Genomic DNA, 25,155 nt, shown 5'->3' on the forward strand with positions numbered 1-25,155 from the left:
GACACACAACCATTTATAATACAAAAAGAGCTTCCACAGTACCTCTTTACATTGCACTACAGAGCTTTGCTTTATTTAAAAATGTTACAATCATTCTAATATATCAAAGCATGAATTGCTTTTATTAAAATTGATTTTTGTAAGTGTTGAAGCTTAAAATTCAGTGCTGTATTGTGTAATTCCTTATGTTTGCATTTGCAAACAACTTAAAATGTTACTAAAGAGATCAAAAAAATTGATTTGGATTAAAAACTCCTTTAAATTTAGAACCAATTAACTCCAACTGTTCATTCCAATTTTAAATGGCTGCTGGCATATTGCAAGGCCAGCAGGAAATGATCAAGGTGTACACAAGCACAACCAAGTAAACATAATTACATAATAGTATAATTATAGAGAGATAGAAAAAAGCAGAAGACTTCCTAAAGGATAAAAACAGCATTAAAAATACCACCCTGGAGTACTTGCTTATTGAACCTTGCTCAGCTTGTTGAGCACCGTGTTAATACAATCGGCTGTTAAAAATACCTCTTCTGTCCACAGTTAGTGACCCGTTTGCGCAGAAGTTAGTCACAGCCGTTCTTCCTGTACGCCTCCTCAGTCCATGTCCCGCAGTTTTGAGGCAGAAGAGAGTCCGTGCAGAGCCACTGTGCTGGTGTGAGCAACGTGCAAGACACGGTTCCAGGTACAGTCTCAGGAGCGCTCCGGCCAGGGATCAGACGATGGCAGTCTGCAACAGAAAGGCTGTTTGCTAAGCCCTACTTGGCTCCAATAGTTGGACAGGAGTGAGTTAATGTTTAACCAGCACAGATTCGGAAAGACTGAACAGCAGTAAAAAAAACAGGCAATGGAAACAGAGCTAGTGACCCAGCACTAGGCCAATGCCTAGCACTATTCATAACGCAGCTCTTCTTGCTTGTAAGGAAGCCCTGCCTTATACTGCCGTGTCACCCTACTCTCATTTCTCCAACAAAACTAAATTCAACCTGCGTTTGAGTCTATGGAAATGTAACAGCCTCGACTGAAGTCGGCAGAACCCAGAAAGACCACGTTGATATATTGACATCCATTATCCTGCCTATATTTAAAGATACTATTTCTCTGTATCACAAGCATCATGTTATTATATACAGCAATCCCTTACCATACACAAACTTACCTTAAACATATTTGACCATGCCAAATCTTCTGTGTGCCATTTTACCTAGCTAAGCGATCGAGATCCATGACGAGGTTAGAAAAAAAAATTAAACTGCTCAATAACTTGTATAACGACTGTATACAGTAGCTAAATAAACAATTAAAACGTCTCCTAAAGGTGAAGAATGTGGTTTTGCAAGGTGTGCAAGATCAGTGATGTCTCCAGATAAAATAAAAGTTCTTGATAAGTTGCGAGAAGGTCAAAGCAATTGTGCAGTAGCTAGATTTGGCATTAATGAATCCTCGATTTGTACAAGGAAAAATGAGGAACATTGAAAAAAGTTATGAGCATCACGTGGAAGGTCCGAGAGACTGAAAAGCTTCTTGTCAGCGAAGGGAGGTTTGATAACTTTAAAAAGCATTATAGTCTACCTAACGTGAAGTTAGCAGGGGAGGCAGCACTAGCAGATGAGGGGGCAGTATCCACGTTTTCTACCAAACTGAAGATGGCGATTGATGATCCAGTCCTCAGCACTGACAAAACTGGGCCACTTTGGAAGCATATGCCTAATTGTTAAAAATATTGTAAAAAATAATTTTTCTATCATTTGTTACACTTTATTCTAGAGTATGACATGGATAGTGTGTTGTTTTTTCTGCTGAAATCTGTTGGTCTGAAATCACTCTGGTCTGGCATTTTGTGTTTATGTATTGGAGAGAAAAAAAGAATATTTAAGGGCCATCAGAAGTCCATTTGCAACTTTGGTTCCCTTCAGCCTATTATTCCCCGTAAAGACTTAAGTTTACCAACAGCAAATTTACCTTAAGTGAAGGGTTTTCAGGAACGTAACCCTCACATTTGGCAGAAGATTACTGTATTTCCAATCAGGAAGGAAAGTCTAGCACATACTGTAGTCGCACCTTACATACTCCATTCAAATCCGTCTCCATTCCTGAGCTAGCTCTTGCGTACACAGTTAATGGCTATACAATGTGAGTGCCTAAAAGAAAAGCTTCAAACTGTAAAACTAAAGCCAGTCTGGGAGGAGTTGATATGTTAAAATTACACACCCTCTAGTTTTACTAATGCACCTGGTGCTGAACTTAGTTCTTCCAAAAAAAAAGTTCCATCAGTTTTCAAAATTTCATACTCTCACATACTCTCAGCATTTCTAATTTCCATAACTCTACTAATTGCATAATTGCTATGTTTTTTTTTCATTTTTAAGTGCTCATTTAGATGCCCAGTACATGTAGTCAAGCTGAAACAACTTTAGCAAGTTACAACCCACAATGACATAAAATCAAATAGCATCCTTAACTCAAACTGTTAATCTTTTTTCTACTTTTTCAAAAATGAAAAAGCTTAGCCTTTTTACTTTGTTATGCAGACAAGTTATAAATGTTTTACAGTCATTCAGGGGGACACTAACATATTGACCCACTTAAGATGGGTGCTAAGCCCCTTTTTACTCTTAAAAAATTAGATCTAAACCAATCAATTGCAAACCTCCAACACAAATATAAGATATTTTGGATACCATAAACAACATCATGTTACAAAAAGACTGAGTCCCTGGAATCAGTCCAGAGAAGAGCAACCAGATACAGGTTCAAATGAATGTTTTTATGCTGACAGTATAGATAAAAATCACTTTTGTGTCTTAAACAGTGAAGCCTACAAGCAATCTAATTCCATCCGTCTATTTACTAGTCTCTTCTTCCAATTCAGGGTTGTGGTGGAGCTGGAGCCTATACTGGAAAGCAGTGGGTGCAAGGCAGGATACACCCTGGACAGGATGTCAGTCCGTCATCGGGCAGATGTACAGACACAAACACTAACATGCACACATTCATGCCTAGGGCCAATTTTCCCAGAAGCCAGTTGAGCTACCAGTATGTTTCTGGATTGTGAGAGGATACTGGGAAAATATACAAACTCCACACATATAGCACCCCAGGTCTGGAACTGACCCCGGGGCCCAAGCATTGCAAGGCAGCATGACTGCAGATCTAATTCAAGTACTCAAAATCATTGAAGGCACTGAGAAAATTAAATTACTGAATCCAAACTTCTGGGATAAATAACTTCTCAGAGAACACAAGGAAAAACTACAGGAAAGTACAATTAGAAATAAGAACAGAAGGCACTACTGCTAGACAAAGGCTTGTGGGAGAATGCAACAACCAACACAGCCATGAAGCCAGTACCACTGTTGTTTTCATAAAACGTCTGGATGACATATTTCATTAAATTATCTAAAAAGTCAAATAATCGAAGTGGGTTGAATGACCTTTATTTGTTTGCAAACTATGTTCTAATCAATAATCCTGAGAAGAGCCAATCACAGTTTCAAAACCCAGCACATCTTAAAACACTGCTGTACAGAACTCTAGGTCACGTTCACCCCCATTTTCCAGTCTATCGTTTCAGTGCCTTTAAGCCAGAAAAGCCACAAATTGACTCTTTAAAACCTAGCTTGATGATCTGAGGGAAGCGAAAAAAACAGTTTAGTTTAATCGAAGAGATCACTGAAAAAGTAAGACCAGCAAGATGTGAACACCAGTTAACAGTTGAAAGATTCGTTGCAATTCATGCTTCTGGTGTCAGTACACATAGCACAACGAGGATCAAGTATCCACCTCTGTCTATGTTTTCGCCCACAGCCTGCCTCTCACTCATTTCAGTTCTTACACCTGTTTTCAGTGCTGTAGCATACTACTGTAAGCCACACCTCACCCCAGTCTTACAGACCTGCACCTGCAAAGTAATTTGAGAGGTATTGGGCAATAAACTCCTAGCCACCAGGGACAGTTTGGAGACTGAGCACAAAGCTCTTCCAAAGGTCTGCAATTCTCTTTGACATACAGTATGCATACACGTTTTAAATGCTAAATGATAAAAAGCATAGAAGAGTCAATTTATTAAAACACCGTTTTAACCACGTTCACATTCCTGTGTATTTTTCATACAGAAATTAAATCTTGACTGATTGTTAAGACTGTTCAGCATAAACTAGAATCTCTTTTGAACAAAAATGTAAGGAGAAGATAATTTTTATTAACATTTCTATAAAAATCTAGCTTAAAGAATCTGGGCTATTCTGTTCTGACAACAGCTGCAGTGCTAGTCAGGCAAGAACACTCGTGCTCAGTTTGGCTGAAGCGCAAAGAATGGTGGCACTTGTGCCATGCACCAGCGAACCCGTCTGAAAAAAGTGGAGCATCAGCATAACAATCTGCCTACGATCATATTTATAAAACCATCTTCACTCCAGACCGCCCAAAATCCTACTTCAACAGAAATTACTCCTGTAGGATAAGAAGGTCTGGCTTTGTTAAGTGGGTTTAATACACTTAACCAGAAAGTTGAGCTGGAGAGGAGACAGAAATCCTGCCAAGACCAAAGACCCCATCGTAACCACTACCACCAGCCCAGCCCTTCTTCTTTAAAGAGAACTCTGAGCTTGTTTAATTACTAAGTGTGTGGTTTCTGAAACTGTAATTAAAATAACGCGATCACTTAGACATGGTTTGAAAAAAGATGGCTGAATTGTTTGTTTTCTTTTTCATGTAGATTCCAAGAGGATGCCTCCAGTGACTTCGGGGATTAGAGTTTTTCTTTAATACCATAGCCAAGATGATGTTTGTCAGTTCTGGTCTTATTTTTTGTACAAGTCAACTCTACAAACTCAACAGCATACACTCATCACCCTGCTAAATAACAAACACATATTCAGTACAACATTATAAATGATAACATTATGATTACTACTACTATTATTAGGCGGATGCTCTTGTGCAAAGTAACTTATATTCATACTAGCATGCGGAGATATGTATTAAACAGGAGCAACCTGATTAAATACCTTGTTCAAGGGCAGAGCAGCAGTGCTGCACCCAGTATCTGAACCCAGAAACTTTTAGAGTCCTCACTACACACAGCTGCCTGTCAATATGTCTGTCATATACCATATGACGTATATCTCAATCAATTTTATTGTTTTGGTTTAACACAGTCAGTCTATCTACAGTATAGTAGTCATGAAACCCATGACTGAATAAAACAAGAATAAACCTTCAAGGGCTCGAAATAGTACGAGGAAATAAGAACTCACTGAAAGCAAGCCTTTGCCAATCTCAAATGAAAACAGGTTAAACATTTAAACACATCCTCTTACATAAATAGCACTTTTAACAATTGATACAAGTACAGTTTACATTACTGAACAAAAAGTTAAAATAAAAAATTGACCACTTTAATTGTATTAAAGAGGACAAGCCAATTTATAACTTGAACCAATTCCCTTGGGGAATAGCATTCCAGCTGGGTACTGAAGTACCTGCACATTTTTATTAAAAGCAACAAAGGAGGCATGCTTTCGTTTCAAATACCAAAATAATCTGTACAACACAATACTGAACTGAAGTGAAAGACTTGGCACTGAATTCTAAAGCCAATACAGAAGTGTATGGAAGAGGATTCCACAGTTTGAGGCCAACTGTTTTGATAACTCATAAACAGGCTTAAACATAATGCAGCTGAGGAATAGCATTCAGGACTTTAATATTAAACTACGACATAAAATGTATTGGACTTTGCCAACCAGACCCAGTTGACAACCATAACATGGCACCTTACTAAAGCTTCTAAGCTGAGGCACTGCACAATAGGCCACAGGGGTCTGTAAAGGAGAAGTCTTTTTTCCTTTTAATTCAGAACTGCAACATATTTTTCTGATTTACTATAATCCCTAATATGGAAGGGCTGTGTGTTAAATCAACACATCTTCACCCAACAACCCAAGTAATGAAGTAATACAGCAAGAAGAAGTCAGACAGCAAGCAGGATGCTCATCAAAAAGTCCACTGACAGTCTTTTCATACCCTGAGTTGATCATGCACAGCAGACACAAAGGCACAACTCCACCCATGAAGTAAGACCTGGACAATGGTCAATCCTTCCATTTGCAATGACACTATTTTTGCTTAAGCACCTTCTGAGGGAAAACCTGTACATGGTCAAAAGTAACATCTTTCAAAATTCAATCCAGCAGTCTCTGTGGCTACTGTCAATTCTACTACTCAGAATGCTCTTCAGTAAAAGCCTTGAAAAAAGCATCACATTGGGAGCTATAAAGGAACAAGCAAAGATTGATTCCATCCCAAAAAGCACAATCTTTAGGCTATAGAACCTTCTTCTAGTTTGAGGATGAATTTGTCTTTGCTATGGCTGTGAAACACAGGTCACCAACTGAAGCTGGCTAAGACAGTTCATCTCCACCCCTACACAGACACCCGAGGCCATGCTGACTAACTGCTACTTCTTTCAAGGCGCTATATCATTACATCATGGGAATAATTCAAAAGAATACACCTACATTCCTTGGCACATACTGTACTCCATCACAGAACTGGGTGAGTCATTCATTTAAAACCAAGATGCACCCACACAGCATTCACTATTTGTACTATAGATGGATATGAGACCATGTATACAGACTCCCAAGCCTGCAAACTTGTTTGATTATTCCAGAAGTATAAACTTAATGCATGGTAGGTGCTTATGCTGTTGAGCTGCCATTTGCTTTACACGCACTTATATACTGTGAGGATTAGAACCATGCAGTGCAGAAACTGAAGCCCATTCTTCAGAGCACAATGTCCAAGAAAGCTGGATTACTGGAATACTTTTAAATGCATCAGTCAAGATGTTACAAATGAGAGGAGGCAATTTAGCCCATCTAGCCCATTTGGAATTTGATTGATCTAGGGGTCTCATCCAGCAATTCCTTAAAAGAAGCCAGGTTATTAGCTTATTAGCGTCAGGGTCCGCAAACGCAAAGATAGGTTGCGTGTCCAGTGACTTCTCAGGTCACGCGTCAAGTTTTAGTTCCCTTATTTTCCAGCTGCACCAGTGTAACTTTAACTTCCCCTTCCTTGAATCATTTGCATAGGAAGGCTGAAGTCTGTGCAGAAAACAGATACAGTGCATTCCTAAGCAGACCCACACTGTGCCACCACTTTAAGGCTCACACTAAGTAAAAATGATAAAATAGTCTACCAGCGAGATGCACTTCTTCATAAAAAGGGCTTTATTGCTGTGGAGGCTTCAGCACTTACATTAATAGACACTTCAAGTCGGATATAGAGTTTCAAACAGCTTACATTTAGTTACATGTGCACATGTACACATACCTCTCCCCCATTAACACATAAGTGAGTGGCTTCTACTTCCTGCTACCCTCGATCAAGCAAGCCTCCTAGCTGCCATAACAGATAACTCGCTACACGGTATGGCAGAGTCTCAGCAACTGTGAATTCAACATGTGTGGATTTGCAATTTGGTCCGGGCAATGGGGTCTTGGATGGAAGGACAGCAGAGTCGGATAAAACCAAGCCAAAGGCCATTATTGACCACAACATTCAAACTGTTTCAGATTTCAAAGGGGTGCAACAGACTAATCAAGCTACTGACTGAGCCTTTCCCTGCCGCCTGCCCAAGTACCCACTACCCAGCATCCACATCTCAGCATGCTCTTGTTTTTGTATTGTAAGGAATACTCCCTGTTCTGCGTCAGCAGAGTGTAGAATGACAGGCTGGACACGACTTCACAGGCTCTGTGACAGTGTGATTGCCTTTTTTCATTACAAGGAGGCAGAGAGAGAAAGTACAGGCTGGATACAGAGGAGGAGTTCATATTTATTTTAACCGATTACAATAAGTTCGTGATTACTGATTTGATTATTTAACTTGATGATTATTGATTTAACTTAAAGCCAATGCACTAGTATTTCAATTATCATATAAGGGAGGGTTTAGAGAAGATGTTGGCAAGAGGAGGGGGGGGGGGCAGCAGAATAAACATCCAAGTCTGGTTAAAGCTCAGTAAATGAGGAGGAATTTCCTCCTTGTGCACCACATGAAAAACATTTCACCTGGCAACATGAGAAAAAGCAGAAGTAAACATTTTCAATTGCACAATCCACTGACGTCTTAATAAAGGCTAAATGATCGTTTTGAAAGCTGAAAATGAGTATAACCACCCCAGTGCTGAATCACCTCCCAGCACTTCCTGGGCTACTGTTCACACAAACTTTTTGTAAATGTCACTGCTCAGGTCTCTTCTTAAAATAATGCAGTAATTTTTCTTTGAAATATCTAATACACCTGGAGGCTGCTTTTTTACAACTTTTTTAAATCCTTCAACATTTAAATGGATATCTACTTGGGATATTAAATGTTGAATCTTTATAGTGTTCAAACTACTCAATTTTCACTGACAAAAGCAAAATCTGTTTTGAGGAGCTTGATAGCTAGCTTTAGTGCTATAAATTTATTTAGAAACCAACCATTTACATATGCTGAATCAGACCATTAACTTTGGAGTTTTGGATCCTGCAGATTTTACACGTTTGTGTCCATCACTTCTTAGGCACATCAAGGAAAAACTGAACCAGTTATGAATTGAGCATGCAGTCAAATTAAGAGGTTAAGGACATGGAGCAAAAAAATAACTGCAACCTTTAAGGACTGGACTGCAGGAAAATTGGAACCCAGTGAGCTCCCATTTGAGAAATGCTTAACTACAGCTCCTCTAAATGAGCATATAGACAATCATACAGTAGCCAGGGAGAGAGAGAGCACAAAATGAAAGCACACAATTAAAAGCAGAACCTTGAAAAAAAATCTAGAAAGATACAAATGCACAAAGAAATCTCAGGCACATTAAGGATATGAGTCACAATCACTCGACGAGGAACACAGCACATTGATGGAAGCAAGGCTGCACCTCAGGCAGAGAGCACATCCTTCACTGGGCTTTGGCAGTGTGTCTGCCTACTGCAGCTCCTCAGCCACTTTAATCAATCTTCTGATGGGCAGCATGGGATACCTGCTGTTGTTCAAAAGACATTCAGAATCCTCCCCACTACCACTGCACAGATCATCACTTTACTGGACCATGCCAAGATGGGGTAGAAAAAATAGAGAAGCAGCTGTGACTTAGCAACAATTCATCGTAATAAACTGAGCCAAGCACTTTGATTAGATAAGAAATCCACAGAAGAGGTGTTAATTGAATCCGGGCCTTTTGGGGAATGATGGAACCAGGCCCAAAAATAAAAATGCAAACACACACAGCACCTCAACTGCTAAACGTGGCTGCACCAGACTTTATTCCTATCAGGCAGAGTAACAGCACAGACACTCTCTGACTTGCGTGAATCTGACTCTAAGGAATACGCTTCCAAAGAGGAGTAATAAAAACTCTTAAAATTAAAAAATGTACATAAGCAGATAGGATAAAAACTCCTTTGTGTGTGGGGGGGATGCAGCCGATTTCAGCCCCATTAATGAAAGTCAATGCTGCACACATTTGCTAATATAATTAAATCCTCCTTCCTCCTCACACAGTACATACAGTATACGACTGGTGAGCCTGAAGCATCTCCTTCAATAATTCATGGAACATTTGACATTTCTATTAAGTACATATTAATGCAACAACCTCTTCTCTGGGGTCACAAATCAAAAGACAATCTTTTACATATGGCCAATTTCTCGGGTGTTCCAGATCTTCATCTCCGCCTATAGGCTGTTTAGGACACTTCAACTAGGCTAACTGATCACAACTAAGGAAAGAATGTGCATGTATGTACGTATGTATTTAACATTCATCTTGCTTTTTACAATATGAAAACTTCTTCACATACTTGGCAAGCATGTTGTATACAAAGGAGTCTGCCCCTGTTCCAAAGTCTAAAACCTCTGTTTGCATGGACAGCACAATTCAGTGTAGTCCATGCATTCAGTTTCCTTTACAGTACAACACTGCCCCAGCAAATACCCTTAGTTTTTGGTCATTCGGGGTTAGTTGCTCCTGTAACCCACTTCAGTCTCCCCCTACCCCCAAACTGAGGAACTCAAAAGAAATGGATTGTGTTCTTCTTCACCTTTTCTTCCTTTCTTAGGGAATGCTGTGAACATGACAAGACTCATTGCTGAGGGGAGAATTAACAGCTCTCTTATAAGTGAGATTCAAAATCTTTTTGAGATTTCTTTCTTTTTACATACACTAAAATTAGTAATTGCCACTGCTTTCAAATTGGGTAAATCAGGAATCAAAATCCTAGAACCTGAACTATCTAGCTATAGAGCATAGCTTCTTCTTTCTACCAGCATTCTGCACACCTAGAAGATCTGGATTTGTTTTGCAAATATTCCAAGTAAGATAGGTATGTAATATTCAAACTCAAAAGCACCCAATGTACAGGGTCCAGCAAACAAATTCAGCAAAATCTGAGTGGAAATGTGATTTCAGCGAGCATGTTGCCATAAGCACAGCAACACAACAGACATATAACTCTAATGAAAGTGCTAGGCAACGCGTACAGAGTGCTGGCTTATCAATTAGACTCTCCGTTGCAGTCTAGTTTTGAAGACTCTTGACAGCTTATTGCTGAAAGCATTTTGCAGCATGGTGCCTTAAAACAAAAAGGGACTGTAATTACCTTCCTGTCTGTCAACACTAGACATGTGGGTCAATATTTACCATCAAGTAAAAGCCTAGTAAGCCTGAAAAGCAACAAAAACTTTCACAAACAAAATCAGAAAGACTTTTTATAGTTCCTTGATGAACTGATATAATTTTTAATTTAATAGAAATGGAGTTTCCTGAAGGGTCACTTGCTCCAAATTTGTTTGAAGAGTTGAAGAGCAAGTCCTCTGTTTATTTCCCTTCATGAAAGGGCTATTTTAAAAGGTTAGCCTTACAGCAACAAAACTGAACCTGGTCTCTTAACAGAACAGCAAATTAGCAATATCAACACACATTTCATTGGTTTAAATAGAGCAACTCATTGATACTGAGGGGTTGAGATAAATCTCTAGAAATGGCAATCCAGAAGCAGTATCTGTATGAACGCAGCAGAATGGAGAAAAGGCTAAGACAGAAGGCATTTTAGCAAGAAAGAAAACTGAAGCCTCTACATGCAGTAAATCTCCAAGTTAAAGAACTCCAGACCATTTAATTTTATAGTTCATCAATTACTGGTGTTCAAATAACTCACAGCTGCAACGTGTGCAAGCACAGGACAGAGACAGACTGCATGAGTCCACTGAAACATGCTCCTTCACTTCTGCATAAACTTTCTGGAGGAACAGTGGATGGGATGCACCTCTTTCTGGGAACACTGCAAATTTATAGGTGTCTGACTTGTCAGGGGTGAAGGGATTTCCATCAAAACCACAAAGCCCTGGCAGTGACTGACCAATTGGACACTTTCACTCAGAGAATTCCAAACACAGCTGAATAGTGGCAAATTCCATGGCTGAATCGATGATCCCTTGACTTCACCTGTTGAGGCACTCTGGGATGCTTGTGCCCACATTAATTTTCATTTCATTCCTAACTAGTGACTGTAACAGATTCCAGTGTTTGTCACTGGATTCCAGGGGGAGGAAAGTTGATCAATTTCATATCATACAAGACAAATTATAGCTAACTGATAAATGCACTTGCACTTGTTATTCCCAACATAATAAGTCTCAAGGATAAAAAATACAAAAAAAAATCATCTGTCATAAACAGTTGTTTTTATACATCGCATAATACTCTGAGAGAGCTGCGAGAGATGAGATGTGCCCAAGATATGCTATGCTGTGAGAGAGACTGGAGCGGTTTTTCAATAAGAAGCCAAAATCCTCTAATTACTAGGTTCAGAAAGCCAGTAATTTTGTTACTAAAAGATAAGTTGCGCCCATCCAAAAACTTCACTCTTAATTCCAGTACAAGAAAAATGACTGTGGTAAACACTAATCCTGCAGCTTTTCTCCCCACTCAGTTTCAGAGGAGGCAACACGCCTGTAGAGATGATAAAACAGAAAAGCACTCATTCAAGCATTTCCCTCCCACTTGAAGCATTCATGATGGAAAGATTTCACATACCGAAAACACAGCAAATAGGTGCAGTAGTTTTAGCTCCTTCATAATGGCATTTAAGTCATCGCTGTCTCATTAATTTGTTTTTTTTTGTATAAGCTGTACAGGTCACGCAACTGCAAACCTGGGAAGTGCTCCAAATTGGTCCATAAGAAAACTGGGGAAGCGGTGTGGAGCACTGGTGAAGGTGCTGGATTCAGAACTGAAACAATGTGTGTACAAGTCCCTAGAGAGACACTATTGCACTTCACCCAAACCGTATGAGTACATACTGTATATTCAGTTGTATTAATCAGTGCAAACATAAGTGGCTTTGCTTAAAAGTGTAAACCAAATACAAAACAGTAATTAGTACTCCAATTAGCCTTATAATTACCTCAATTATGCAACTAAGAACTTCACTGCTTACAAAAACTAGAAAACTGAATGACCCTTGAAGACCAGAATTTGTCATAATTAACATATTTGACATCCAAATCCAGCAACATTGCCAATGGAATTTCTTTTAGTGAAACCTGTCATTAAGCACTTTCTAAAAAAATCCCAGGCTCCAGAGTACTCTAACGTATCCTCCTCATTCAATAATCATTCTCCTCGCAAAAGAAAATCCCTTTAAAGGTTTGCTTTGGCAAAAAAGAAAGCTTTAGAAATTTTCTTTGTAAGCAAAGAAAATAAATTGTTAGAAATAATGTTGGTCATGTTTGTTAACAAAACATCCTGTTTTTTTCCCCCCTTTCTCCCCTACACCATGGTTTGTGCCTCCACAATTCCCCAGTGAGTGCTCAGACCCCCACAACCCTATAAAGACACAGGCAGAACATATCCTTTCCTTTCACATCCTTGGGAAATTGGATAGCCCTGCCCAAAGCAAGCTGGCAATGACCTGCCGGAAACACCCGTCTCATTCAGGAGAGGATCACCTATCCTAGTGCCTGCAGGGGTTTAAGTGAAAGACCCACTTTCAAAGCTAATTCTGTGGGCTTCTACTGTATGTACAGTAGCTCAAGTAGTAAAGGCTTTTGTGAGGAGTGCAGCGTGAGCCCTGATTCTGAACTCCAAGATGTGTCAGGCTGGCTAGGAGCAGGATTCACCAAGTTGGCTGCAAAGAAGAGGCTAAATCCTTCCAAGGCAGGGTGGTCAGGTGGGACAAACTGCCAGAGCCACATCGCTCCTGGAACCAATACCGCCTCAGCTGCCTTCCATTTTAACAAAATAATCTGATACATCAACTCTACCTCCAGAAAGGTATAATTGTTTCTTGGAGATACTGTAAAATGACAACAATGGCATACTCAGTACCTTCCTTTAAGAAAAAATGCTGTCAGAGACGGGGTATAGAAAAATGAGTGAAAGACTAGTCTTTTCCTGTAAAACAAATCAGGGCTTGCTCTACAGGAAGAGAAATAAGTTATATTACGGTAATTCAGGAGCAGACCCTATGCTGCATTTGTTTCTCCTCATTCCATCTCAGATCTTAATGACTTAATTAGCTCAATTAAGTGGTGAGTAGGTCTTAATTTGGTGCTAAATGAATGGTGCTTCTAACATCAGCAGGAACATTGTACTTAAAGCCCAGGACTGCCTACCCCTGCAGAAATTCAACTGTGGCAACACACAGAAAAGTGTAATTACTATTTAGAGCTCTGCTACTTGCCCCTTAGGTGTGATCAACAAGATTGGCGATTGTGCTGCGTCACGCAAGTCATCAGTTGAACCAGAGGTCTGCAATTCAGCTCCTGGAGAGACTTTGTCTGGCACTTGTACAATTGTTAAACACATAAGACAACTGTAATCAGCCAAACAGGTGATTTTTAAATAAAGTCAATTAGAACTGATTTGGATAAATCAGCTTTCGAGGAATAAAATTCCCTTAAACATGAATTGGTTAATTGATAATAAATTGCAAGTGGGACACTGAATGATCTGCCTGAGGCTCTCCGGGAGTCATCTGCTGTAAGCCATTAAAATAGCACTCCAAAGTGCTATTTTGTAACTATATAGCAAGTGAAGTATTGAACATTGTTTTCAACAAAAATCAACAATTTTATTTGATCATTTACAATCTAACATGATTGGCTTTTAATGATAAAAATAAGACAGGATATGTTCCACTAATACAACATGATGCAACTCAGTTAGGCAGCTTGTCCAATGCCATTAACTTAGATGATAACCAATGCTGCACACAGGCACTTAGGAATGTTATAAAACAGGACTCGCACTGGGGCTGCTACAGTGAAACAGGACAATAACTCCAAACAGATACATCACGAGGGGGTTAAATTGCTGAAGAAGACTTCTATAAAACATCCCCCCGTACTCAAAAACATTTGTGCACCCGGCTTATTTCTAAGAAAGTGCAGCACATTTGTCAAAATGCTCAAAGACATTCCTGGCCTCATGCTGAGTAAAAAAAAACAAAGACATAAAAATATACAGTTTAATTACAACTCAAAGGGCCACAAACTCACTGACACCACATGGAGCCCTAGAGTGTGATGAGGTCTTGTCTCATGCCAGAGCTGCTTTCGAGAGCCGCACGTGTGCGTTCCGACGGCACCAGCGCCAGGATTCCTGCTCATCCGCCACGCAGCTGCTTTCTCAGCGCAGCTCTCATCCAGCGTCCCCGGTGGTGGCCTGAGTTCACACACGCAGGCTGCTGTCATTTATTCATGTTTTAAGCGTTTTGCGCCTGCTCTGTGGTGTGTGCCCAGTGGCGCGGCACCCCCTTTGTTGCAAACGGAGCTGTCCAGCCTGGAGGAGCTGTTGTAAGAGGGTCTCCACACAGTATTATGCCTCAAGCATGACCATTCCAAGCAGAGTCTGTATGGTCATGTCAACACAGAGAGTTTTTACATGTTAAAATGAAGTCAGGCTTTGGATCTTACTACATGGATCCGAGAACATCTTCATACAGCAGCAATAAAAACCCACTAATGCTTACAACACTGTAATTCTGCAATCAAGCCACAGAGTGCCTGTCAGCATTGCTGTGGTAATACTCCATGTGCAGCCCAAAGCAAATGATTCCAATCAGTCTCAAAGATAAGAATGCATGGAAAGACTCCAGTTGGGCCACACACTTTCACAAAAACTGTTAAAAACCCTGTAACAAACTCAGCACACCAAGGTCACTTGAAGTAACAGTGTGACTAAATTTCAGGGAATATCAGCAGGGCTTCTCTGACAGAAAAGGCTGTTCTCTGAACATGAACAATTAAATGCATGTCCACACATACACACACGCGGTTAAGCACTTCCACTGTGGTTTCACTATAATTCAGCTCATATACCGTTATACCATGGCTCATACCCAGCATGTATCTGGAAGTGTCTATCAGTATCTCTACCAACTTCAAGATTACCTGCCAGAAAGATTTCTGCACTGAGCTTAATACTCAGAGAAACTGGATTTATGTTGGTATCTTTAGTGATACACGAGGGCTGGCCTACAATCCCATACTGTACAAATGTCTACAATTATCCAATTCTCTTTCTGTACCGTTAAGTGTTAACACCTAAGCACGTCTACTGAAAATTCCCCTTTTCACTAATTCAAGCTGTGAAAAATCGCAGGTTCTTAGAGGGAATGAACCCAATAAGAGAACAGCTTTATTTTTGCAGCTCAGTATTGTTAATTTAAGATTTATCTCTGGTTATAGCTGGTTACAGTATTCTAAATACAAGACATAAACCAAGTTCGAAAGGTCATAATTGCGTAACTGTAACCGTGGAATCTATGGAATACAAATCACAGGTACATCTCAGATTTTAGATTATGAATTAAGGAACACCGGAAACTGATGCAGATTCCATTACTCTACTTTTTCTTAACGGGCTGAAACTTATGAATACCACAATAAATACCTATAGTATGATCCCCAAATAATTTAATATGATTTGTCTGTAGCCTTTAAGAATACAAAATTTTGCATTCTTCACAGCTACATTAAGAGACTTATTAACACAGCATGAGTGCCAATTCAGAGGTAAAACACTCTTGTTTTCCTTAAAAGACATAGGCCACTTGACTAATCAAGGTGTTGAGAAACCCAATATCTGTGGCAGAGTACATTATATCAAGGTGTGTATGTTTTTACTTTGCAAACAGCTCAAATAGGATGGCACAGATAAAGGACTGTTGCAAAGCTGTCAAATTGAAAAATTGAAAACAAAAATTGCAAAGCAATAGTGCTGGCCTCGTGACATGGCAGGTCACATATCTGCCTCATAGCTCTTAGAACTCGTGTAAGCTTCAGAAATGGGTTAGAGTCTGTGAAGCTTTTGTGTTCTCTCTTCCACCTGCTGTCTAGGTAGACAGTAGACATCTCTAAATTGTCTTCATGTGCATATCAGTGTTTGTGTGCATGCCCTGCAATGGACTGGCTTCCATTTTAGGGTATAATCCTGCATTGTGCCCTATACTTCCATGACAGGCTTCAGATTGCTGTGTCTTTTGAAGATATAAAGCAGGGGTCCTGCACGACAGACCTGGTGGTTTTTATTCCAGCAGGCCTGAATTACTTAATTGAAGACTTGGTTGAACAAACAAGTTGCTTGATTGGAATGCTTGCAAATTTTTTTCTACTGTACATTTGAGATTTTATTTTATGTAATGCGATAATTAAAAGGCATCCTCCAACTTAAGAGCTGAAAACTATCAAGCAGTTTGAATAATTCCAATTATGAAGTCAACTATGTACAATAGAATAAATTCCTGCATGAAAGAGAGCTCATTTTCCAAAACAAAATCCAGTTCTCAATTTTTAACTAGTGACACAGAAAACAATTCAGAAAACAAAATGTTACAACTACATTTGTAGGACTGGATGCAGACTGCACTCAAAACTACTTGGAACTACAGTTATTCATTGATTTCACAACCAACCCAGTACATCAGGTCACTCAAGTGTTGCACAGATTTTCTACATGGCAACTGCTCTTTTTAAGAAGCAGCAATCTATTCAATGAATAGATTCAGAGTACAGACTTTCATAAAAGCATAGAAGTCAAGCCTTGTTCCATGTTGTAATTAACTAATTATCAAACCCTGTAGGACAAAAGAAACTACTAATTTTTGGTAAGTCACCATCTTCGGAAAAGCACTGGTTTGAAAGCAGTGTCCTTGGACCATTAGATAGTACTCTTCCCTCTGGCCCAAACCAATGTACTGGTATGGTGACCAGGGACACCATGATATAGAAGGTCAGGCCTTTCGGATAACAAATTAATCAAAGTACCTAACTAGATCTCAAGGGTCTTTAATACATACATAAGACACTGCATGCAGCCAAGTCCTACCTCTGACTTTGTTCAGCTATGCTTTCCTGCTATACGAGACTTGTGAAGAGGCTCTCCATGCAGCAGGGTGACACTTAGCTAGCAAAGATCAAAATGCTACTGTACTGCATGTCTGGCTCAGCTCCCAATTTCCCTTAAAATCATACAAATTAACGTACTCCTTCAGGCTGCCTGGACATATTAGTTCATTCCATGTTTCCATCAATACAATCATTAGTGGGTGTACTCCAGGCATTATTATCCCCCCTACAATACAGTTATTACCCTCACTTATATATAAATAAAATACTCCTAATATAATCAAACAAAAGACAATATCCTTAAAGTGCAGAAAGAACCATAAACTCTATTAAGATCTTGAAGTGCTTACAAGTCCCAAGCTTCAACACTGCCTCAGATATTTTAAGAAACAGTTTTTAAAACATTTAAGTACAGAGCAATTTTATCTGCTTTCTCTTATTAAAACATACTGCAAGCTTTTCAGACGTTTATCAAGGACTTGTCAGATATCTTCATCTGTTAATCTTTTGCGGTGTCCAGTCTTCCGAGGGCTCTTCGGAGTAAATCACATATTTCATTACTAAGAAGCTTACAGCGCCTTTCAAGGCTGCGCAATGAATGCCCACAATACAAACTACTTCATTCAGAACAAGTGCTCATTTCTTACAACAAGAGAGCCATGCCTTTTCCCCAACATAGTCCCTACTCTTAGCAGGAAAACAGCAAGAAACTCTCACCACTATTAAAATTAAAAATGTCATAAGAAATACAAGAGAACAAGGGCAAGAAACCGAACTGGGTGAAAAGTTATCTTCTTTGCTGAAAAGGTTAAGCGGGTGGCTTGGCGAGGTATCAGAAATAGCAGCCGAACAGATCATTAGGATGTGTTCATGTAGGGCAAAGGTGAGGTTTCCTTTCCCGCGGAGAGATTAGATAGTATGTGTTTGGAGATGAAGCAAGTGTTCTACAGCACAAGGAGTGGCTTCTATTGCCGTTTGATCAAAGTGCTAGGGGTGTTAATTCTGTAAATGCAAAATATATACTGATAGAAAAAAGAAATGCAACATTTTCTGGAATTAGACTACTATAGTTATAAGCTTATGTACTTTCACAAGAAGTTGTCAATTTGTTTTAAGCCCTCTGACCAGCAATACAGCTTGTGCGGTGAGGCATTGCAACTTGCCAATCACACGAAAGGCTCATTAGGTGCACTTTTACCCAACGAGGCCCAGGTGGAACAATGCCTGATCAGGTCACCTTTAAAAAGGCCTTAATTCAAAGCTAAGGTAACTGCAAGAAAAAGGCCATACTTAGTGAGTTTTCTGTGCATTCCATAATGCCTTGAATGTCACCAGAAGCAAGGGAGAGGGCCATTGGCATGCTGCAGGCAGGCATGTCATGTGCCAGCGTTGCCAGACACTACGGAGTAAGTCGCTCACCTGTGTCCTGACTGCAGAGAAGGTTTCAGCAGACCGGCAGGACAGATGACCGTCCAAGATTCGGTCGCCCTCGAGTGACCACACCAGAGCAGGACTGACACATCAGACTGGTCCATCTGAGAGGTCGTTCCAGATCTGCCACCCATACTGCTGCTGAAACTGCCAGCAGACACAATGCCCGCATCAGTGACAGGACAGTGAGGCTCCATGCTGATGGCCTTAGAGCAAGGTGACCTGTCAGAGACCCTCTGCTCACACCTCCTAGACATCACACCCGACTCAATTGGGCCAGACAGAGGCTGCGATGGTCTCATCAGCAGTGACATCAGGTCCTCTTCACGGATGAGTCACTCTTCAGCCTGTTCAATGCAGACAGGAGGAGGGGGTGTTGCATTTCTTTTTTCCCCATCAGTATATTTTGGTGTTCTTTCACAACTCTTAAATCTGGACACTGCCACACAGTATTTAAGCTCAGAAACTTACAGAACAGGCTGAAGGCTGACAATTTACCCAGCAGCACAGCATGACAAATAGTCATTTTTACTACTTTACTGTACACACAGGAATTAGGAAACTAGGAATGAAGGATTTACTTTCAGTTCAAACGCAAATCGGAAGATACTAGTGGAAACTACACGGAAAGGTATTAAAACTAAGAACAGGAGTAAATTCTTAATGGAATGAGTTGTAGGAATATGGAACAAGCTACCCAGGCATGTTGAAGTCAATACCTCAACTTCCTTCAATAAGCTTCATAAGCTGCAAACTTCCAAAGAGACTGACTGGTCCAAATGGCCTTCTCTCATTTATGATCGTTCTTATAGTTTCTCCTTTGTACACTGAACACAACATCAAACTCCAGCTGTTGTCTGATAGTATTGTACCTTAAAAGTTAGTACCTTAATTATTCTGCAAGGTGCTGAACAGTGATTTTAATTCTAAGGGTTATGACTTTAGTGCTCTTTCAGCTCTAACAAGTTGGAAAACAACCAAATAACTGACACCAAAGAAAGCCAATGCCTGAACAAGGTTTTGCACAGCGGTTGCCAAATAAAGATTTTTTTTTGTGGATGCAATGAGAAAAAAAACAAAACAATTCCACTTCTGTGGAGACACCCTGACAGTAACTATCCACTCGTGTCTCTACTTAACTTGTCTAGACTTTGGTACTCCCGTCTATGTAATGCAATTCTGCTCTCGCCTGAGGTGGAGAAACCAGGCAATCCGGTTGAACCTTTGTTGAAGGACAAGAGAATGACGGTGTGGGATTGGAGGCTGAGTGAAAGGGGTAGGGGGTGTTGATTCGAGCATGTGACAGCTACAGGGCACGGACACCATTCCAGTCACAACTGTGTATCTGAGAAGACCATACTGTGAATGAAAAAGCAAAGCTTTTGCCAAAATATTACCAAATAACTCAATAAACCTATTTATTTTTTGTTCTTTGGGGATTACTACTATTTTTTGGGAGGGGGTAGGATAATTTTATTTTACTTATAATCTTTTAACTTAATTTTGTACTTGTTTATTGAGCAGGGCATTTTACCGTCAAGTCCTAGGGCAGAACATGACTCAAAGTTTCACAAGTTGAACCCCACCCAGGATTTGAATTTATAACCATCCAAATAAGAGTCTAGAGCCTAAACCACTACTGCACAATTCCGCCTGACAACATAAGCACCCCATTTCCAAAAAGGCACTCCATTAAAATGAAGGCAAGAGTTTATAAGCTGCATCTCTTGGACAGCATGCCCACATCAAGGCAACCCCAAATGAACATCTTCACTTAGTTAAAGACCTTTGTTATAGGCTTCCCAGGAGTACACGGGGCTGTCATTAACCAAATATGACTAGGATTTCATGCAATGCACCATTGAGGCTGGATGCATTTATTTCAGTATCCTGTGCTAAGCAGATAGTCACCTCGAGTCACGAGGAGCTTGCCGTCAGCTTCTGCGGTGCTGTTAGAGTTATGCCAGTTATGATGAAGGTGATGCAGCTGTTTGATTAAAAAAGGGTCTACAGATAACAATGGAACACAGTTTTAGAGGATGCGGGCAGGCAGCCTAGAGGTCTTCTACACTACCACGAGAAACGCAGCAGTAAGTAGAGATGATTAACAAAGGGGATAATACAATAGGAGATTACTTTTACTTGAAAGAACAAAGAGGTAGAGGAAGAAAAGGTGCAAAGCTTCTTACTACAATAGCCTCCTAAATGCACCTGACAGCTTTTCATGTCTTGAGATTCAAGGCAGGATCAAAAGCAAAGGTAGTCCTGGGCTCAATCCCAGGATGAAACGTATCACACACTGCCTCCCCACTCCGGCCCAGGGACAGTAAGTAAGCTAAAAGAGCTGGCTGATGCACTACAGGAGCCAGTTGGGTTCAAGGCCTTTTTTACTTTTCCAGACAACCTGGAAAACCACATTAAAATCAATTCAATGTCAACAAGACCTGCAACCACTGTGCTGCTCTTAATCTGTACACTTGTACTATTTTCCACCTGGCTGTTGAATTGGTCAGGTATTTAAATGATTTATAGAAAAGATCAACTTTCCAGAAGTTATTTTTGTAAGAATCCCAGTTTTATCTCACTCATTCCTTTCAAAGGGGGTTTTCTTGATCTAGCTCATTCATTTCTTTTGGGCTTATCATACTGATCAGTTTTAGTTTTTGTTCCTATTTGTTTAATAAATCTGAACCATGTCTTAACAGATTTCTGTCTGCTTCTCTGTAGAAGTACTTCTTCAGGAAATAGTTTGGATGGACAAAGAACACTGCACAATGAAGCCAGTGCTGAAAATCCTCTCTTTTTAGCACTGTGGTGTAAAACCACAGGCGTTTCATAAAACAGATTCCACCTGAATTTCCCCACAATACTTTATCAGCCAGGGTAGCAATAACACCATTTTGTGCATCTCCAAGTCCTGTGTGGTATATGCAAGGCCAAGCCACCCAATTCAAAAGGGCGTGAACCTACCAGCTCTGTTTTTGTACTCAGTGTTTCCTGGCAACTGTAAGTCTTTGGCAGGGGTGAGAAGAGTAAAAATCATTGTGGAGGGAGATCCCATTGTGCGTGATAGCAGGCTGTTAATAAGTGCATAGCACAGGCTCTTGAAGTTAGAAGGCAATGGAATAAAAGGCAGCCTGGCTCCTTTCATGTGGCTTTTGCCAAGCCATGCCGCAAAAACAAGACGGCACTACTGCATAGACTCCTGCCTCCTGCCACTGAGCTAACAGCCAGAGCGCTCTCCGCTGCCCGCGCTCACTGTAAATCAATGGCTTGCAAGGCAGCGCTGGGAGATAATCCAGCTAGAAGCGGATTAGCAAAATGCTAGGCACCTGCTGATGCTTGTCGCACTCGTACGTCAGATTAATGCTAACCGGAAGGCTCACTGGGCTGCTACTTTGACTGGGAAAGTGATTGTGGGACCATTGTGGGTGGTGTGGGACAGGTGTAAAAATGTGGTTAGCAAATTTGGTCACAAGAGAATGACCAGGAATTCGATGGTTCTGTAGTCTAAAAACCTAGAACAGTCCTTAACATTAGACTTAGTTGAAACATTACATTTTAAAATTTAGTGCTTAGAAATGACTTGAAATTGAACACCTGGCTACTTACATCTGAAGTAATCTTTCAAAACTGATATTTCCATCACTGGGGTGGTTCCGATGCAATGCAAAAGAGAAGTAGACAGATGTAAGCAGACTGGTGCAGTCAGACGAAGTAGACAATTATATAACCCACAATCGTACACAAACAAGAAAAATAAGCTTCCTCTAAAATCACTTCAGAGCCATGGAGACAGGCAGTCCAATAAGTCATTTCTTTAATAACCCTTATGCTGCAATTTTGTATGCCAAAATTATTGAAAAGTACATTTTAGTTCCTTTAACCTACATTAAGAAAAATATTTGCATGCAATTGTAAAAAGTGACTCAATGTACTCTGCATAAAAGCATGACTTAAAAGAAAAACCCACAGGATTTTATTTTGCAATCTTTTTTCAGAAAGTTACAGAGGCTTTAAGACCAGCAATGATTCTGCAATGAGGAATATTAATAGCATGTAGGGGGAGAGTGTAGTCTGGTCAGTGTGAACTGGGCAAAGAGATACAGGAAGACTTGGCTCTTTTCCTCACCACATGCTTTGTCATTGCACAGTATTAACTGTGGTCTGCACAGCTTTTGTATGCCTGCCTCTTGTTTATGTGGTCTATTGACATCTGCTCAACAAGGACTGATCACTCCTGCCACAGGACAGAGACTTGGTGTTCTCTCACATTACACATCACAGCCTGAATGGTGTTTATCTTGAGACACAGGCCTTTGTTCTGAGTTTCTATTCCATGAGTCATCATCTAATGTAAGCCTAATTTGCCCAACATCTTTCAGGTCATCTGTCTTTTTCCTTCGGGTTGCCACGCCATCCCCAAGGTATGTTGGATCTTCTATCAGAACCTCAAAACAACTCTGTATTGGTACAGGCAACAAATGTGGAAAACCAGCATGCTACTATGTCCAGAATGTCCTGCTACCCCCCTGTTAAATCTGGGTTTTGATTTGTCCCCTAAGGCGAAAACCTGTTGGATGGCAGAAAAATTAGGCTCTTGTTGCAGGGCAGCAGAAAGACACAGGAACAGTTACCATCCAAGTAATAGAGACACCATCAAGCCTTTTTGATTTGGTTGCTAGCAGACAGATCCAGTCACACCCACTAACCATTTATTGAAGGTTTCATAGCTCCAGAGGCTGGGAGAGAAAGAATGACCCATCACAGGAAGAACATGACAACTCCCAGTACACCGAGAGTTGGGCTGCTGCAGCCCAACATACTTCTGCCAGCTCGTTTCACCTCAGCTATAGCCTTTTGAGGTACTGCAGCTCCTTCAAAGCAGGTAGGATGGGCACTGGCACATTTTCCACTCACTGTTTCAAGTTAGAGGAGCTACAGTACTATGAGTACCAGTCAGAGCAATACATATAACACAAGCGGATATTTTCATCCAATCAAAAATGAATGCACAAGAATAATGTAAAGCTCACACAACATGACAACCACAGCAAAAGTAAAAATGGATTATTAAAGTGAGTGCACCTGCTAAATATGTAAGATCAGAGTATACACTCACACAGTTAACAACCTCCACCACAGACTGAGGTAAATATAAGGCACATACAGTATTTAACTTAATGGATCAGGTGACAAGGTTCTAGCATACATAATGCCCTACATAATGATAAAAAATCTGCTTTGAGGTTCTTGGGGAAACAAAATGGATACAAACCTTCAGGGAGGACCTAATAAGTCAGTAAATTACTTTGGCCAAAGTAGCAAAATGCACAATTATTTGTTTTAATCTGAATATATCTATTGAAATTTTAGAAATCTCTCCTAAGCATTAATCTTATACTGTACTAATATACAGATTAAATTGTTGCAGTTATTAATTGTGCAGTCCATTACCCACCACCTCAAGTCAGGGTCTATTTAAGACAAAGAGGTCTTATCTCCAACTGAAAGACTGCTTGCTATCTCTCTAAGCCCAAGTTTGAGATGCTGATCAAGAATGTCATGCAGTTAAGCAATGTGGTATTGTTCTTGTACCGCAGGGCTTCCTGCTGTAATTATGTAGGCAAAGGCCACTCTCTCCTGTGTATTATAAAAATTCCCACTTGATATATGAACAACAAACATGCACAGAAAACACCAACCACAAAATTGCTTCACAGAACCGTCAACACTGTGCACAGCCTGGTCCTGGAGCACAGCAGCAGTGTGTTGTTCCAGGACCTGCTCTGTCACAGAGAGACCTTGGTCTCTCTTTTTCAACTACCTCCAGGTACATAGCATGCCAAATTACACTCTGTCAACTGTTTTCCAACTCAAATAACCTGAATAGAGCATTTCCCTAAATTATTCAACTATCTGTCTTGTGTAACTCCAGTACTTAAATGTATTGTCAAATCTGACAAATTAACAGTACTGGTGATTAAAAACAACCTAGAACCATGTCTCCCACACTGTTTTCATCTTTTAAAAAATGAACCAGAGATTTCCACCCTTTCACAACCACTTCAGGACTGGCAATTCACATTAAACCCACCTTGGTGCTGTACTGCTGCCTTAAAAGATGTGCTTGTGAGGAAAGTGCATATTTTAACTACATGCTAAAGAGATAAATTGGAGGCAAGAAGGGTCATCAGCGGGACAGACAGCTCCCAGTGACCAAGGAGACAGATTGTGCTGCCATGTTATGAGGGACCTATTGTAACATGGTAATGCAAGACACATAACTTGTGCCACTCGCTGTGTCAATCAGGAAGATA

General features: G+C 40.3%; 1 protein-coding gene across 5 annotated transcripts in view; it reads right to left on the minus strand.

Moving 5' to 3' along the window:
* Positions 1-25,155, minus strand: part of LOC148841500 (vitamin D3 receptor A-like) — a 60,814-nt gene that overhangs the window by 29,282 nt on the left and 6,377 nt on the right. For 2 of the 5 annotated variants that reach the window (XM_088916846.1, XM_088916864.1), the window contains one exon: positions 529-730. The exons of 2 other annotated variants lie outside the window; for them this stretch is intronic. The gene's annotated coding sequence lies outside the window, so the exon portion shown is untranslated. Of the gene's footprint in view, positions 1-528; positions 731-18,823; positions 18,983-25,155 lie in introns of all 5 variants that reach the window. One more of the 5 variants, XM_088916856.1, reaches the window with a different exon arrangement.

This window comes from Atractosteus spatula, chromosome 1 (genome assembly GCF_055471065.1).
Source record: "Atractosteus spatula isolate fAtrSpa1 chromosome 1, fAtrSpa1.hap1, whole genome shotgun sequence".
Taxonomy (NCBI): Eukaryota; Metazoa; Chordata; class Actinopteri; order Semionotiformes; family Lepisosteidae; genus Atractosteus; species Atractosteus spatula.